Below are 15,806 nucleotides of genomic sequence, written 5' to 3' on the forward strand. Positions count from 1 at the left end.
AATCGAGGGCAGCACCTGGCACCTGTGGCCAAGGTAATCTAGATAAAGAAATAAACTGGAGTGCTGCATGTTTTAGGCTAGTCTGATTCGATCTGAGGTAGCTTGTGAGCCGACATCCAGTAGACACAGGCCTTTCATTACATCAGTGTGTCGAACAACTGGTCATAGGTCATGATATTGCATACCCCAAATATACCATAGTGTTAGACAAGACTTTACATATCTGGTCCACCATTTTTGAACAGTACGTTACAAACCTTCTGTCATGGCCTTCCTTGCTTCAAGGTGTATTTACTTCGGGTATTAGGCAGGCCAAGCACAAGGCTAGTCTAGATAAGGAACCTAAACCCCTTTGGTCCCATGATTTAGTAATGATAGAATCTCCCCTCCCTTGATAATCCAAGAGATATAGGTTGTACCCAGCTTAGTCCATAATCTGAAACTGATCGTAGTAGTTTCCTCCTATAGTTCAGAGGGTAGGGTTTTTGTTCTATTTATTTTTTACTTTTCATTATTTTGTCTAAAACTTCTTGGACCTGACTCTTCTACTTGCTCTTTTGTAGGTGAAGACATGAATCTAAAGGAGGCCTTCAAAACCAGACCGAGCGTGAAAAAGCAGAGGACTTTGAAGAAAACTACTCCTGGAGCTAGAGCTGCTATTGGGTCTCTTGCAAAAGGCAAGGGTTCCAGCTCCGCCTAGAATTAGCAGCAGCATCAGGCCACCATGGTCACGACCTTACTAGCTCTTCACCAGCTCCTTGCGACCCCGCTGTAGTCTCGTAGGTTGACCAAACCAAAGCCTTGAGTATCACGGTCCCAATTCCTCCCCTCGAGGTTGGGAAATATCAAGAGCCACTGTGCAGTTCATATCAATAGATTGTGAACCATCTGATGAAGCACGCAAGTTTTGTCAGCACCAAATAATAGCAGAATATTAATGTGGGACCCTCGACGACCATCCTTGCCTCTGCGCTGGCGATTAATCTGACCATAAGTTTTATCATTATACTCCTTTTTTAGTTCTATGCTTTCACAAACTGACCCCTTTTCATTCGTTGTTTGCAGTGCTGCATGGCTCAAATTTGTGGCATCGCTCTGGTCTGAGCTGAGGTGGAGGAGGTCAATATTCTTAAGCAGAAGCTTACAGAGGTCGAGACCAAGGCCGAGGAGGACTTTGTTTATGCGAAATCACTTTGGAAGAAATGTTTTATCGGGCCTGGCATACAACCAGGAAGGGGATTTCCCGTTCCTAGACACGGAACTATGGGTGCTACCTCTCTATGTTCCAGGAATAATTATCAAAAGAGTCTATGGAGGCTTCAGGAGTTGCGACAAAGGTTGAGGAGTAAGAGGTTTTATCCCAAGGGAAAGTTTTCAGAGCTCAGAGATGATGGTGGACCTGTCTTATTTATCTTTTTATACACATTTTTTGTTTGTTTGTTAAAAGGGTATTGCAAACCCTTCTAATGAGGCCTCTTTATGCCGAGACGATTTATTCGAGGTTAATTTCCCTCATTTATATATATATTTTATATGTCCTGATTTTGTTATGTCTAACCTTTTTTGCTCGCCGCTCTTTTCTATCTAGTATTTATGTTTATGAACCTTCCAGGTCCTTATATATTCAAATAGTTATAGGGGTACCTTTAGATTGAGATATTTTCCTGATGGCTTGCCTAGTTAATTTCTGGTCGATGACTTGGTTATTTCCAGAAGTTTGATTAACTATTCAGGTATACCTATTAGGGATTAGGCCCTGGACTTGGTTTAGTTCCAGGGTTTTTGTACTTAGTTAAATTCAAGGATTTTGTATGTTATGCTTTGAATTTTCTTAACGTAGTTCGTATTCAAAATTTCTTTGAAAACTCAAGCTTTAAGAAGCTGTAGAGTAATCAGTTTCCCAAATTCTAAGTTGCAAAATTTTTTTAGCCTAAATTTGTCGAATGTTTCAAAGATTTTTCGATGGTTATATGCCCCCCAAGCGATCAGAATTTATAAATATTCTAGATCGCTTTTACATAATCAACTCATACTAACTTACAAGAATAAAATTAAATTAACTGGTACCACGTTTATAATACGTAGTAATCCTTTATTATTTAAGTTCGAATAAAATGAAATGGCTTTTCCAAATAAACCTTACAAAAAATAAAACTCCATAAATCTAACAAAAGCGTCCTAATACTGATAATACTTCTTGAGATATAGAGCATTCCAAGTTCATGGAACCAATTCTCCACTTAGTCGAGCTAGTTTAATAGTTCCTTCCCATAAGATCTCCACTATCTGATATGGTCCTTCCCAGTTTGCTCCTAGTACACTGTCTTTAGGGTCTCTGTTAGCTAGAAACACCGTCCGGAGCAGCAAATCCCCTATCTCAAGTCTGCGCCCTTTGACTTTTGAATTAAAATATCGAGCCACTCTTAGCTGATAATGGGCGTGTTGCAACTGAGATTCTTCCTGTTGCTCTTCAATTAGATCCAGGGATGCATTAATCAGGTCATAATTCCGAACCTAGTTTTAGGTCTTTTGCCTATGTGACATCACCAGAGCCTCAAATGGGAGCATATGCTTACTTCCAAAAGTTAGAGAGAAGGGAGTATGCCCAATATAAGTGCAATGTGAGGTCCTGTAGGCCTAGAGCACTTGCTATAGTCCTTTAGCATCTTCTAGTCGCTTCTTTAAGCTCACCAATAGGGTTTTGTTTACTGCCTCGACCTGTCCATTAGCTCGAGGGTATGCCATTGAAGAGAAACTCTTCATTATGTTGTATTTCTCACAAAATGTTGTGAATAGGTCGCTCCCAAATTGAGTTCCATTATCAGACACAATCTTCTTTGGGAGTCCAAAACGGCACATGATGTTTTTCACAACAAAATCTAGCACTCTTTTCGAGGTTACAGTCTCCAGAGGCCTGACCTCAACCCACTTAGTAAAATATTCGATTGCAACAACTATGTAGTGAACTCCTTCTTTTCCAGTACACAACGAGGTGATTAAGTCTATCCTCTATATAACAAATGACTAGGGTGGGGAAATCATAGTTAGCCCTATGGGTGGATGAACGTTCACATTTATTGCACTTGAGGACATATGAGAATGAGTCTTTTTTCACTCATGGCCAGAAATAACCTTGCCTTAGTACCTTTAGAGCCAAGTATTGCCCCCGAGCGTGGTCTCCTCAAAATCCTTCGTGTATTTCTTGAGTGATAGCCTACGCTTCCTCGGGAAAAATACAGCTTAGAAGGGGCAAAGAATGACCTCGCCTGTAGAGAATTCCATAAACCATAACCTACCATGGGACTTGATACAAAAACTTTCGTGCATTCTTTCGATCATCTGCTAGTTTTCTTGTTGTAAGGTATTTTTCTATAGGAGTCATCAAGGTAAGTTTTTTTCAAACCACCCTGACCTCTACTGGCTCTTCATTAATGCTTGGTTTATCCAAGAATTCTACGGGGACCACATTTAATGTGTTCGCTTCTTTGGTTTTAGCGAGTCAGGCTAAAGCATCTGCATTCATATTCTTCTCATGGGGGATCTGCTCGATGGAATAAAACTCAAATTCCGACAATTCGCCTTTAACCTTAGCTAGATAAGCTGCCATTTTGATTCCTTGCGCCTAGTATTCTCCTAATAAATGGTTAAATATGAGCTGAGAATTAATAAAGCATTGGATTGCTCTTGCTTTCACCTCCTTCGCTACCCAAACTCAAGCCAATAATGCCTCATACTCTACTTCGTTGTTGGAAGCATCGAAACCAAATTTGAGAGCCATATGGAAGAGATGTCCTTTGGGTGAGATTAGAATTATTCTAGCTCCAAACCCATTCTCATTTGACGATCTATCAACGAAGAGTTTCCACAACTCTTGTACTAGTTCTCTCATTGGTTCATCCTAGAACCCTGTACATTCAACCACAAAGTCAGCTAGCGCTTGGCCCTTGATGGTTGTTGGTTGTTTGTATAAAATCTTAAACGGTCTGAGTTCGATGGCCCACATTTATAAATGTCCCAATGTCTCAGGTTTTTGCAAGACTTGCCTTAAGGGTTGATCGGTAAAGACGTGCACAGTGTGGGATTAGAAATACAACGTGAACTTTCTCGAGGCCAGAATCAAACAGAACACAAGTATTTCAATTAGAGGATATCCGTATTCAGCCCCCAGAAGCCTCTTACTCACATAATAAACTGGTTTCTGTGTTTAGAGTTTTATCGAATGAACACAGTGTCGACCACATTTTTCTGTTACGACTAGGTATAAGCATAAACATTCCCCAACAACTAGTTTTAATAATAGGTGGTGCTTAGCTAGATGAGTCTTCAGATCCTAAAATGCCTGTTCACATTCTGCTGTCCATTCAAACCGTTTATTTCCCCGGAGCAAGTTGTAGAAGGAAATAAATTTGTTCGTAGACTTTGATATGAACCAATTTAAGGTCACGACCTTTCTAATTAGGCTTTGCATTTCTTTTCGCGACCTCGGTGATGGCATTTTTAATAGCGACCTGATTTTCTCTGGGTTTCCTTTATTCCCCTTTGCGTTGACTATGAAGCCTAAGAAATTCCCTGACGAAACCCCAAAGGTACATTTCTTGGGCTTCAGCTTCATGTCATACTTTCTCAACACGCCAAAACATTATTCTTGATGGAATACATGTTCATTGGCTTTCTTAGATTTGACGAGCATGTCATTTAAATTCACTTCTACGTTCTTCCCGATCTGGATGATGAGCATTTAATTGACCAACCTTTGATAAGTTGCACCAGTGTTCTTTAGCCCGAATGGCATGACCTTGTCACAGTATACGTTATGTTCAGTCATGAAGGTCGTGTGCTCTTGGTCCACAAGGTTCATCAAAATCTAGTTATATCTAGAATACGCGTCCATGAAGGACATGAGCTCGTGGTTGGCCATGGTGTCGACTAGCTGATTTATTCTTGGTAGTGGGAAACAGTCTTTAGGACAAATTTTTAGGATCAATGCCCTAAAAGCATGTAAATACATTTTATTGGTTTTAAATAAAAGTAATGTTTTATTATATATGAATATTATAATTATTGTTTGCATTAATTATATAATTGTTTACCAAAAAATGGTTGCTTATGACGTGGCAGGTATTTTTCACACGTGGATGACACGTGGCGAATTGAAATGAGGCGGTGTTGTTCGGTTATCGACCAGCTACACATCGCTTCGTCAGGCATAACTATTAGATACGACTAGGCTGGTCGTATGATTTGATTTATTTCCTTCTAAGATTGTAATCCTATAATAATTACGTTGATTATTTCCTCTTTATTACCTTGATACGCGGTTATTAAGGGAAGTTAAGGCCCATTGGCCCATATAACCCTCCTTGAGCCTAAAAATATGGATGAAATAGCTCAAGGAAGGGACTTTTGATCTTTGAATCTTTTTCCTGAATATTGAGAGAGAGAGTTATAATGCGATTATCCATCGTTTTATTGTAATTCTCCCAAGGTTTGTGAAACTCAAGAACCCTAGTTCTTTGATCACAGCATTGGGACTCAATAGTAATAATAAACACTAAGTGGACATAGGTCATTACCATTCTTTGGGGCCGAACCACTATAAATTGTTGGTGTTTTCTTCTTTTCCATTAGATTAAACTCTTAATTGTAGTCTCATTTTTTGTCGTATATTTGAGTCCGTGTCGTTGGCCAAATCGAGGGTCAACATTCTGGTGCTTTCATTGAGAGATTGATAAAATACTATAAGAACATGTAATGGTGAAGACATCCAAGAAGGCCGGACAGACCGCTGGCGTTGCATCATCCCAACCTCCTCCCCCAAGTGTGGCTGAGAATGAACCACATTTGGAGTTTGAAGAGGAGGAGTTAGATTCGGAAACACTGAGGGCAACACTGGGGGTGTTGCAGGATGAGTTGGCTAATCTGAGGGCCAACTAGGAGAATGCTGCGGAGACAATGGCACTGCAGCAGAGAGAAATTGAACGCCAGCGCCAGGAGCTGAGTGAACGGTAAGCGGACATGGATCGTCGACAGAGGAATGCCATGGCCGCTCTCGAAGCAGCCATCCAGTTGGCTCGGAGTCAGGCTGTGCCAGCCTCCCAGCCAGATCAGCCACCAAGTGCGCCGCCTCAGAGGGCTCCCAATCCTAGTCCTCCGTTCCAACCGGCAAGCCCTCAAAGGCCGGGGCAGGCACCTGGCTCAGGATGATGTCCCACCAAGGGATCATGAGAAGCAGCCTCCGTCTCAAGCTGGTCGAGGCAATCCCCAGCGCCCGAGGCAGAATAGGGCTGGGTAGCTGCCCCGCAGCCCTAGACGCCCAGGGGACGAAGGGCCAAATCCACCGAGCAGGGGATAGCATCCTTCTGCCAACAGAAGGAACATTGATTCAGGCTATGCGATCAGGGGCCCCCCACGACATAACAATGCACGGGGACCCAACGACCAGTGCCGGCCTCCGCCTGACGTTCGGGAAATGCTAGTCCAAGGAGGAAATAGCATGAACAGCCGCTCACATCATAGTCAGCCACAATTTAGAGATGGCCATGACTATAATGAAGCCGATTCCTGCAGAGGAAATGCTAGTCGGAGGAATGAGGAAAGAGGTGGAGGTAGAAGCCCCCCACCTAGAGAAAACATGCCAGCTAGCCATAACGATGGGGGCCAACCCAAGCAGTAGAACATATTTGATCGGCTAGGAGTTAGCGAGCAGAGACGAAGGGACGATGATTTAAGGGGACGTACTCAGCGACCGACGTGAAAGTCATGATGAGTACGCTCCCCCGACACAGGTCGCCCCTGCCGTCCCAGAAGCGGTTTAGGCTCAGATTAATGCTCTGAACTAGGCAGTACAACAACTGGTCAGGGGATGGACGTCCCATATAGAGTACGATAGGAGGAGGGGCACTCCCTTCGTACAGAGGATTGCTGTGGCTGAAACTCCCAGTAAATTCAAGATGCCAACACTGCCGAACTTTGATGGGTACGAAGACCCAATATCTCATGTTAATAATTTTGAGATACAAATGGATATACAGAAAGTGTCGGAAGATGCCCTCTGCCGGATCTTCCCAGCAACACTATCTGACACTGCCCAGGAGTGGTTCTTTAAGTTCCCTCCTGCAAGTATAGTATCTTGGGAGATGTTCGTGAAAGAATTTTACGGACAATTCTATGCGGGTCGTGTACAACCCAAAGAGGCTAACCAACTGGTCGAGATATGCCAGAAGGAGGGAGAGCCCTTAAAGGAATATGTCCAGCGCTTCATGCGAGCAGCAGCTGGAGCCAAGACGGTGGGAGATGAAGGCAAGATGATGGGCCTAACTGCTGGGGTTAGGCGTCATTCACCCCTCTGGAGTAGCCTTAGAAAGAATGGGGTAAGAAGTACCCAGGAGTTTTTGGATCGGGCTGATCGATATATCAAGCTCAAGGACATGATTGCCAATGAGGGGAAATCGCCAACAAAAGTGAAGGGACCTAAGGAAGAACCAACCAAGGCCGCCAACGGGTCGGAGAATAAACGCCCCTAAGGCAGTCGATATGAGCCGAGATTCACCAACTACACGACACTTGTCGAAAGTCGAGCGGAAGTATACCAGGTGACCAACTCCAGCGTACCTTATAAACGACATGCACCTATAAGGAAAGATATCTCCAAGAGAGATACGAAGAAGTTCTGTCATTTTCACAACGACTACGGGCACGACACCAACGAATGCAACCAGTTGAAAGACGAGATTGAGTTCCTAATTTGGCAGGGACATCTAAGGAGATATGTGCGAGCCGCAGGAGGGTCTCAGCGAGAGGCTTAAGGTGGCAATGAGCAGGCGCCTGCACGGCAACGCTCGCCACCCCTACAGCCAGCTCCTGTGGCAGGCACTTTACTCACCATCTGCGGAGGCCAACATCTTCCAAGGGATAGTGGGAAGGCAAGGGAACGATACGCTCGAACCCTACCCCACGACCAAGACATCGAGATGATGAATGTGGAGGATCGAGCACCAAAAAAGGCTCGAATTGAGGAGGAGTTGATAACCTTCTCTAAAAATGATGCCCAACACATACGATTCCCACACTCCGATCCGCTGGTCGTAGACGTGCAAATTGCCAACATGATGGTGAAGAGGGTGTTGGTCGATATAGGAAGTTCGGTCAACATCCTATACAAGTATTTACTGGATAGAATGAAGCTGTCCGTCAAGGACCTGGAGCCATGCAACTAAACCATCTATGGCTTTTTCGGTGAAGGGCTCGCCCCAACTGGGTCGATTAGGCTTCCAATTACAGCAGGTACTGCACCTGTTAACAGGACATTACTCACTACTTTCATAGTAGTTAATTGTCCTTCGACATACAATGCTGTAATTGGGAGATCAATTTTGGTAGACCTACGAGCCGTCACTTCAATATGGCACTTTTCCATGAAATTCCCAACAGACGCAGGGGTAGGATGCATATTGGGAAATTAGTGGGAAGCAAGGGAGTGCTACAACGCCTCGATAACTAAAGCAAAAAAAGGTGTGTCGAGAGTAGTTCCCAGAAAAGAGTTGCAAATGGCAGTTAATACTCAGGCCCAGTCAGGTGATAATGTCACCAAATAGGGCGTTGCCCAAAGTGATGATAGAGACTTGGATCCTCGCTTTGGGGATTTTGAGGAGGAAATAGGACCCATCGAGGACCTTGAAGAGGTCCAACTTGATGAAAAAAGTTCGACCAGGGTTGTGAAAGTCGGTAAAAACTTAGAGACAACAACAAAATAAGCAATGGTGGAGTTTTTGAGGAAGAACTAGGAAGTCTTTGCTTGGTCGCACAAAGACATGGTCGGAATAGACCCTGCAGTCATCAGCCATGTCCTGAACATCAACAAGAGTTTTCCACCAGTGTAACAGAAAAGAAGGCTGCTTGATAAAGATAGATCAAAGGCCCTAAAAGAAGAAGTCAAGAAACTGAAGGAGAATGGGTTCATCAGGGTGGCGTTTTATCCATCGTGGGTCTCTAATCCCGTACTAGTAGCCAAGTCGAATGGAAAGTGGCAAACACGCGTGGATTTCACAAACCTTAATAAAGTCTGCCTTAAAGATTGTTTCCCACTCCCAAGAATCGACCAACTGGTCGATGCCACTGTAGGGCATGAGATTCTCTCTTTCATGGATGCATACTCCGGGTATAATAAGATTAGTATGCATCCTCCTGATGAGGATCACACTAGCTTTCGGACTGACACAGGGCTATACTATTACAAAGTAATGCTCTTCAGTTTGAAAAATGCTGGTGCGACTTACCAGAGATTAGTCAACCACATGTTTAAAGAGCTGATCGACAGAAACATGGAGGTCTATGTCGACGACATGCTGGTTAAGTCGAAGAAGGAAGAAGGGCATATAGAGGATTTGCAGGAGTGATTCAACGTCTTGAACAAATTTTAGATGAAGTTGAATCCCCTCAAATGCTCCTTTGGAGTAGGATCAGGGAAGTTCTTGGGATTTATAGTTAACTCGAGGGGAATTGAAGTAAGTCCCAAGAGGATCAAAGCCCTGATCAATATGAAATCGCCAGCAAAGATTAAGGATGTTCAAAGTTTGACCGGAAGAATTACCGCTCTCAGCAGATTTATTTCGAAATCAACGAACAAGTGTGTTCCATTTTTTAATCTACTTAGAGGCAACAAAAAATTTGAATGGACCGAGGAGTGCGAGCAGGCTTTCTAAGTATTGAAGACTCATATGGCACAACCACCCATTTTATCGAAGCCGGTCGATGAGGAAACTTTGTTTGTCTACTTGGCGATTACAGAATACGCTGCTAGTGCTGCCTTAGTAAGAGAAGAAGAAGGCGTACAGAAGACCGTTTATTATGTATGTTAATTGGAGTGGAGCTGCGGTACCCACCTATTGAAAAGTTAGCCTATTGCTTAATTTTGGCCTCTAGGAAGCTGCGACCTTACTTTCAAGCTCACCCAATCACATTTTTGACCGACCAACCTCTACAGCAAGTTTTGCAAAAGCCAGAGGCTGCGGGTAGATTGTTGAAATGGGCAGTCAAACTTAGGCAGTTCGATATCTCTTACTTGTCGCGAGCAGTGATAAAAGGGTCAATCTTTTTGGACTTATCATCTTAAAGGTCGAAATCAATGTGTTGGTTATGGAGTATCTCACTAGGCTTCTTAATCAAGTTTCTCAACATAGAGAGTTCCGATTTCACCCTATGTGTAAGCATTTGCATCTTGTTAATCTTTATTTTGCAGATGATCTGATTTTATTCTGTAAGGGGAACTTTAGATCAGTTCAAATTTTAATGGAGGGTTTTTTGAGACTTAGCCAGAGTTTAGGGTTGTCTGCTAACCTGAAAAAATCTCACATATATTTCGGGGGGTGTAGCGGCTGTTGTGAAGGAAAACATTCTGAGATCTATTGTGATAGATGAAGGGTATTTTCCCTTGAACTATCTGGGGGTTTCGTTGAAACCCATGAGATGAAAAGTAGCTGATTGAGGTGAGATTATCAAGAAGATTCATGCTAGACTCCATGTTTGGGCGAGTAGACACTTATCTTTTGTAGGGAGAACTCACCTGATATTCTCGGTTTTACTGGGTATTCGCAACTACTGGATGAAAATTTTTATGCTTCCTATCAGTGTCATTCAAGAAATTGATAGGTTATGTTGTAACTTTTTATGGGGAGCCAATGGCAATCACAGTAAATTCTATTGTTCCTCTTGGACTCAAGTTTGTCTTCCGAAAACTTTAGGTGGTTTGGGATTCAAAGAGGGCTCTAATTGGAACAAAGTATTATTGGCCAAGTTTATTTGGGTGTTGTCTACTAAGGAGGATGTGTTGTGGGTGAAGTGGATTGATGCAATATATCTTAAAGGTCAATCTTTTTGGTCTTATCATTTGAAATCTGATGTTAGTTGGTATTGGCATAAATTATGCTATTTGAGAGAGGTGTTTTCTGAAGCAAATCTAGTGAACTCGGTTGTGCATGGTAAGTTGAGCTTGAAGACTGCATAAAAATATCCAAATATCTAATAAATTCAAATTCAATATTCAAATTTGACTTACATGTACCATAATAAAGGCAATAGTTTTTATAGGCCTTTAAGATAACCAATTTTATGTAAAAAATATTTTAGTAATGTTAGATGAATGTAATGGGTAATTATTTAGATCACATTAATTATAGAAACAGACTCTTTTATAATTATGATTTTTGTAATTAATTACATTCATAGGGTTATTAATAAACTAATAATTAATTTTGAATAAATTAATTAGTTTAATAAATCACATTTAATCTAAAATAGTAAGTGGGAGAAGGTGAACATCTCAATGTGATCTATGGTCTCCATTATTAGTACAACAATGTGAGATATGTATAGGGCCTTGAGGTGGCTTTGTTTTCGTCCTCCTCAGGAAGGTTTCTAGACATATCAATACCAAGGTTGGCTTCTTACGAAGATAGGAGGAAGTGATGTATTTTAGGCTTGATCGACCCTGAGGCGGCACTCTCTAAGTTAAATCATGAATTCTGAAATAATGGGTTACACTTACAAAGATGTAATTATGCATTTGCGGTGGATAATTACATCTTGACAAAACCAGCAGTACTTTATACTTTATAAGGATAAGATTGTCTTATAAGCTATCTAAATTTAGCTTGACTGATCCTAAGGCGACACTTTATTTGTTGGGTTGTTTTATCGTGGAAAAGTAAATGTTAATTTATGTGTTTTAATTGTTGCATTCATGCATCATGTTTACTTTTCAAAAAATTGATATTTTTTCAAATGATAATATTTTATTTATTTATTTCAGTAATGTCGAATGGTGGCAATCCAATAACCGCTTTACTAGCACTTGAAAAACTTAATGGTGATAATTTTATAAGATGGAAATCAAATCTAAATCTTATGTTAATATGTGAGTACCACAAATTTATCCTAACTGAAGAATGTCCTAAAGAGCCCGCTGCCACTACCTCGAAGAATGTTCGGGATAGGTATGATGCCTAGATTCAATCCAATAATAAGGCAAAGTGTTACTTGCTTGTGAGCATGAATGATGTTCTGAGAACAAAGCATTAAACCATGGAAATTGTGTTTGAGATAATGGATTCTCTGCAGGCCATGTTTGGGCAGCAATCTAATCAAAGTAGACATGAGGCTACTAGAACCTACATGACTACTTAAATGAAGAAAGGTATTTTCTGTACGGAACATGTTTTACACATGATTAATGTGATGTATGAATCAGAAATACATGGGGCAATCATTGATGAGAGTACACAAGTAAGCATTATACTGGAATCTCTCACTCCTGCCTTTTCTGCGTTCACCACCAACTATATTATGAATAAGTTGGAATTCAACATGATCCAACTGTTGAATGAACTGCAGACATTTGAGTCTCTTAACAAACCCATTACAAAAGAGACTAAGGAAAATGTGGTAGAGGAGAAACGTTCAAACTCTGAGGAGAAATCCAAGAAGAGAAAGAAGACAATAATAAGGACAAAGGAAAGGGAAAAAAGTCCAATAATGGCAAGAAGGCACCGAAATCCAAGGAGAACAAAAATGACAATAACTTCAGGAAGAAAGATCCAAAAGGAAAAATGTTTCTACGATGGAGTTGAAGGTCATTGGAAGAGAAACTGCAAGAAGTATCTCTCTGAGCTGAAAAAGAAAGGTAAATATGACTTACATGTACTTGAAGCTTGTGTAGTGGAAGACGATATGTCATCCTGGGTTTTAGATTCAGGAGCCACTAACCATGTTTGTTCTTCCATGTAGATACATGAGTCATCAAGGGAGCTGGCAGATGGTGAGGTGACCATGCGAGTTAAAAGTGGAGCGCTTGTTTCAGCAAGAGTAAATAGAAAAATCCGTTTAAATTTTTGGAACTATTATTTAGTTTTGAACAATATTTATCTTATTCCTAGATTTTCTTGAAACTTAGTTTATTTCTCTATGTTGCTTGAACAATCTTTTGATATTATTTTTAGTAATAATGCGATTATTATTTCAAAGAATGGTTTCAAAATATGTCAAGAATAACGGGCTGTATATGCTCAAACCAAATGAACGAACTCTCAATAATTCAGAATTATTTAAAGTAGCAAAACCGCAAAGTAACAAAAGATAAAAAGTTTTGAACAAGGATGACACATATCTTTGGCATCTTAGACTTGGTCATATAGGTCTAGATAGGATAAACCGATTAACAAAAGATGGACCTTTGAGAGAACTAAGAGTTGTAAATCTTTCGGTTCGTGAATCTTGTCTAGAAGGAAAAATGACCAAACGTCATTTCTCTGTGAAAGGCAATAGAGCCAAAGAACATTTGGAGTTTGTACAAAGAAATTTCTGTGGTCCAATCAATGTGCAAGCAAGAGGTGAGTATGAGTATTTCGTCACTTTTATTGACGATTACTCAAGATATGGTCATACTTACCTAATGCTTAGGAAATCTGAAACCTTTGGTAAGTTTCAAGAATTCAAAGCTGAGGCTGGGAAGCAGTTAGGTAAGACTCTAAAGACATTTTGATCTGAACGAGGTGGAGAATATTTGGATTTAAAATTCAAAGATTTCTTGTTGGAGCATGGTATTCTATCCCAACTCACAGCACCAGGAACGCCACAACAATATCATGTTTATGAAAGAAGAAATAAGACCTTGTTGGACATGGTCAGGTCTATGTTATGCTACTCTTCACTTCCTCTCTCATTCTGGGGATATGCGCTTCAAACGGTGACGTGCATTTTGAATGTAGACTCATCTAAGAGCATTAGCAAAATGCCTAAGGAACTGTGGAATGGAAAAAAACCTAGTTTGCACCATTTCCACATTTGGAGCTGTCCTGCTCATGTTCTTAGACCTAAATTAGGGAAACTTGAATCAAGGTCAGAATTGTGCATTTTTGTTGGCTACGCTCCAGAAACAAGAGGTGGTTAATTCTATAGTCCCAAGGATCAAAAGTTATTTGTTTCCACAAATGTGACCTTCCTTGAACATGACTATATGAATAAATATAAATTTTGGAGCAAGGTAGTATTGGAGGAACTCACAGTTGATCAGATTCCATCACAATCATCTTCATCATTAAATGATAAACAACAAACTAAGGAAACCATGATTCCTGGAAAATAAACCTCGATGCAACGTTGTAGTGGGAGGATTGTGAGACAACCTGTTCACTATGAACATGAGGCACATGTCCTTGTTTCTGATATAGACAAGGACGATCAATTAACCTTTAAAGAGGTAATGGATGATCCTGAAAAGGAGAAATGGAAAGATGCCATGAACAAAGAAATGGAATCGATGTATTCCAATTCTGTCTGGGAACTTGTGGATCCACCTGAAGATGTTAGACCCATAGGGTGTAAGTGGATATACAAGAAGAAAAGAGGTGTAGATGGGAAAGTAGAGACTTTCAAAGTGAGGCTTGTAGCCAAAGGTTACACTTAGAGAGAATGTGTTGATTATGAAGAAACATGTTCTCCTGTGGCCATGCTCAAATCCATTCGTATCCTCTTATCCACAGCGGCTACCAATAATTATGAGATATGGAAAATGGACATCAAGAAAACATTTCTAAATGTCTATCTTGATGAAAGTATCTATATGGTACAATCAGAAGGGTTCATAAAGAAAGGGGAAGATCAAAAGGTGTGCAAGTTGCTGAAATTCATTTATGGATCAAAGCAAGCATCTAGATCTTGGAATATAAATTTTGATGAAACAATTAAAACATATGGCTTTGAACAGAATGTCAACGAAGCTTGTGTGTATAGATACATCAAAGGAAAAGTAGTGGTTTTCTTAGTTCTTTACGTTGATGACATTTTGCTCATTGGGAACAATGTAGAGACCTTTTTAAACGTAAAGAAGTGGTTAGGTGAAAAGTTCCAAATGAAAGATTTGGGTGAGTCGAGTTATGTTATGGGAATCCAAATCCTAAGGGATAGGAAGAACAAGCTCTTGCCACTTTCCCAGGCTAATTATATAGATAAGGTGCTTGAAAGATTCTATATGGAGAATTATAAGAAAGGTCAATTACCGACTAGACATGGAATTGCTCTCTCCAAGGAACAATGTCCCAAGACACCTCAGGAGGAAGAAGATATGAGAAAGTATCCTTATGCTTCAGCAGTTGGGAGTCTGATGTATGCTATGTTGTGCACTAGGCCTGACATATGTTATGTAGTTGGGATTGTAAGTCATTATCAATTAAATCCTGGTTTGGAACACTGGATTGCAGTAAAGCACATTCTTAAGTATCTTAGGAGAATGAGAGACTATATGCTGGTATATTCAGGGGTGAGCTAAACCCTACTGAATACACTGATTTTGATTTCCAATCAGACAAAGACCGTCGAAAATTGACATCTGGGTCAGTGTTCACTCTTGGTGGAGGAGTTTTTGTCTGGAGAAGAATTAAGCAATCCAGCATAGCTGATTCAACAATGGAGGTTGAATACATAGCGACTTGTGAAGCAGCTAAGGAGGCAGTTTGGTTGAGGAAGTTCTACACTGATTTGGGAGTTGTTTCAGATATGGATACGCCACTAATCATGTACTGTGACAATAGTGGAGCAGTACCTAATTCCAAATAACCAAGAAGCCACAACAGAGGGAAGCATATAGAAAGAAAATACAATCTGGTAAGAGAGATTTTACATCGAGGTGATGTGACTGTTATGAAGAAAGAATCGGAACAGAACCTGGCTCACCTGTTAACCAAGACACTTCTTGCAAAGTCGTTCATGGGCTACATGCGCAATATGGCATTAGGGGAAGTGCGTCACTTGCTTTG

Source organism: Humulus lupulus, chromosome 8 (genome assembly GCF_963169125.1).
Source record: "Humulus lupulus chromosome 8, drHumLupu1.1, whole genome shotgun sequence".
Lineage (NCBI taxonomy): Eukaryota > Viridiplantae > Streptophyta > Magnoliopsida > Rosales > Cannabaceae > Humulus > Humulus lupulus.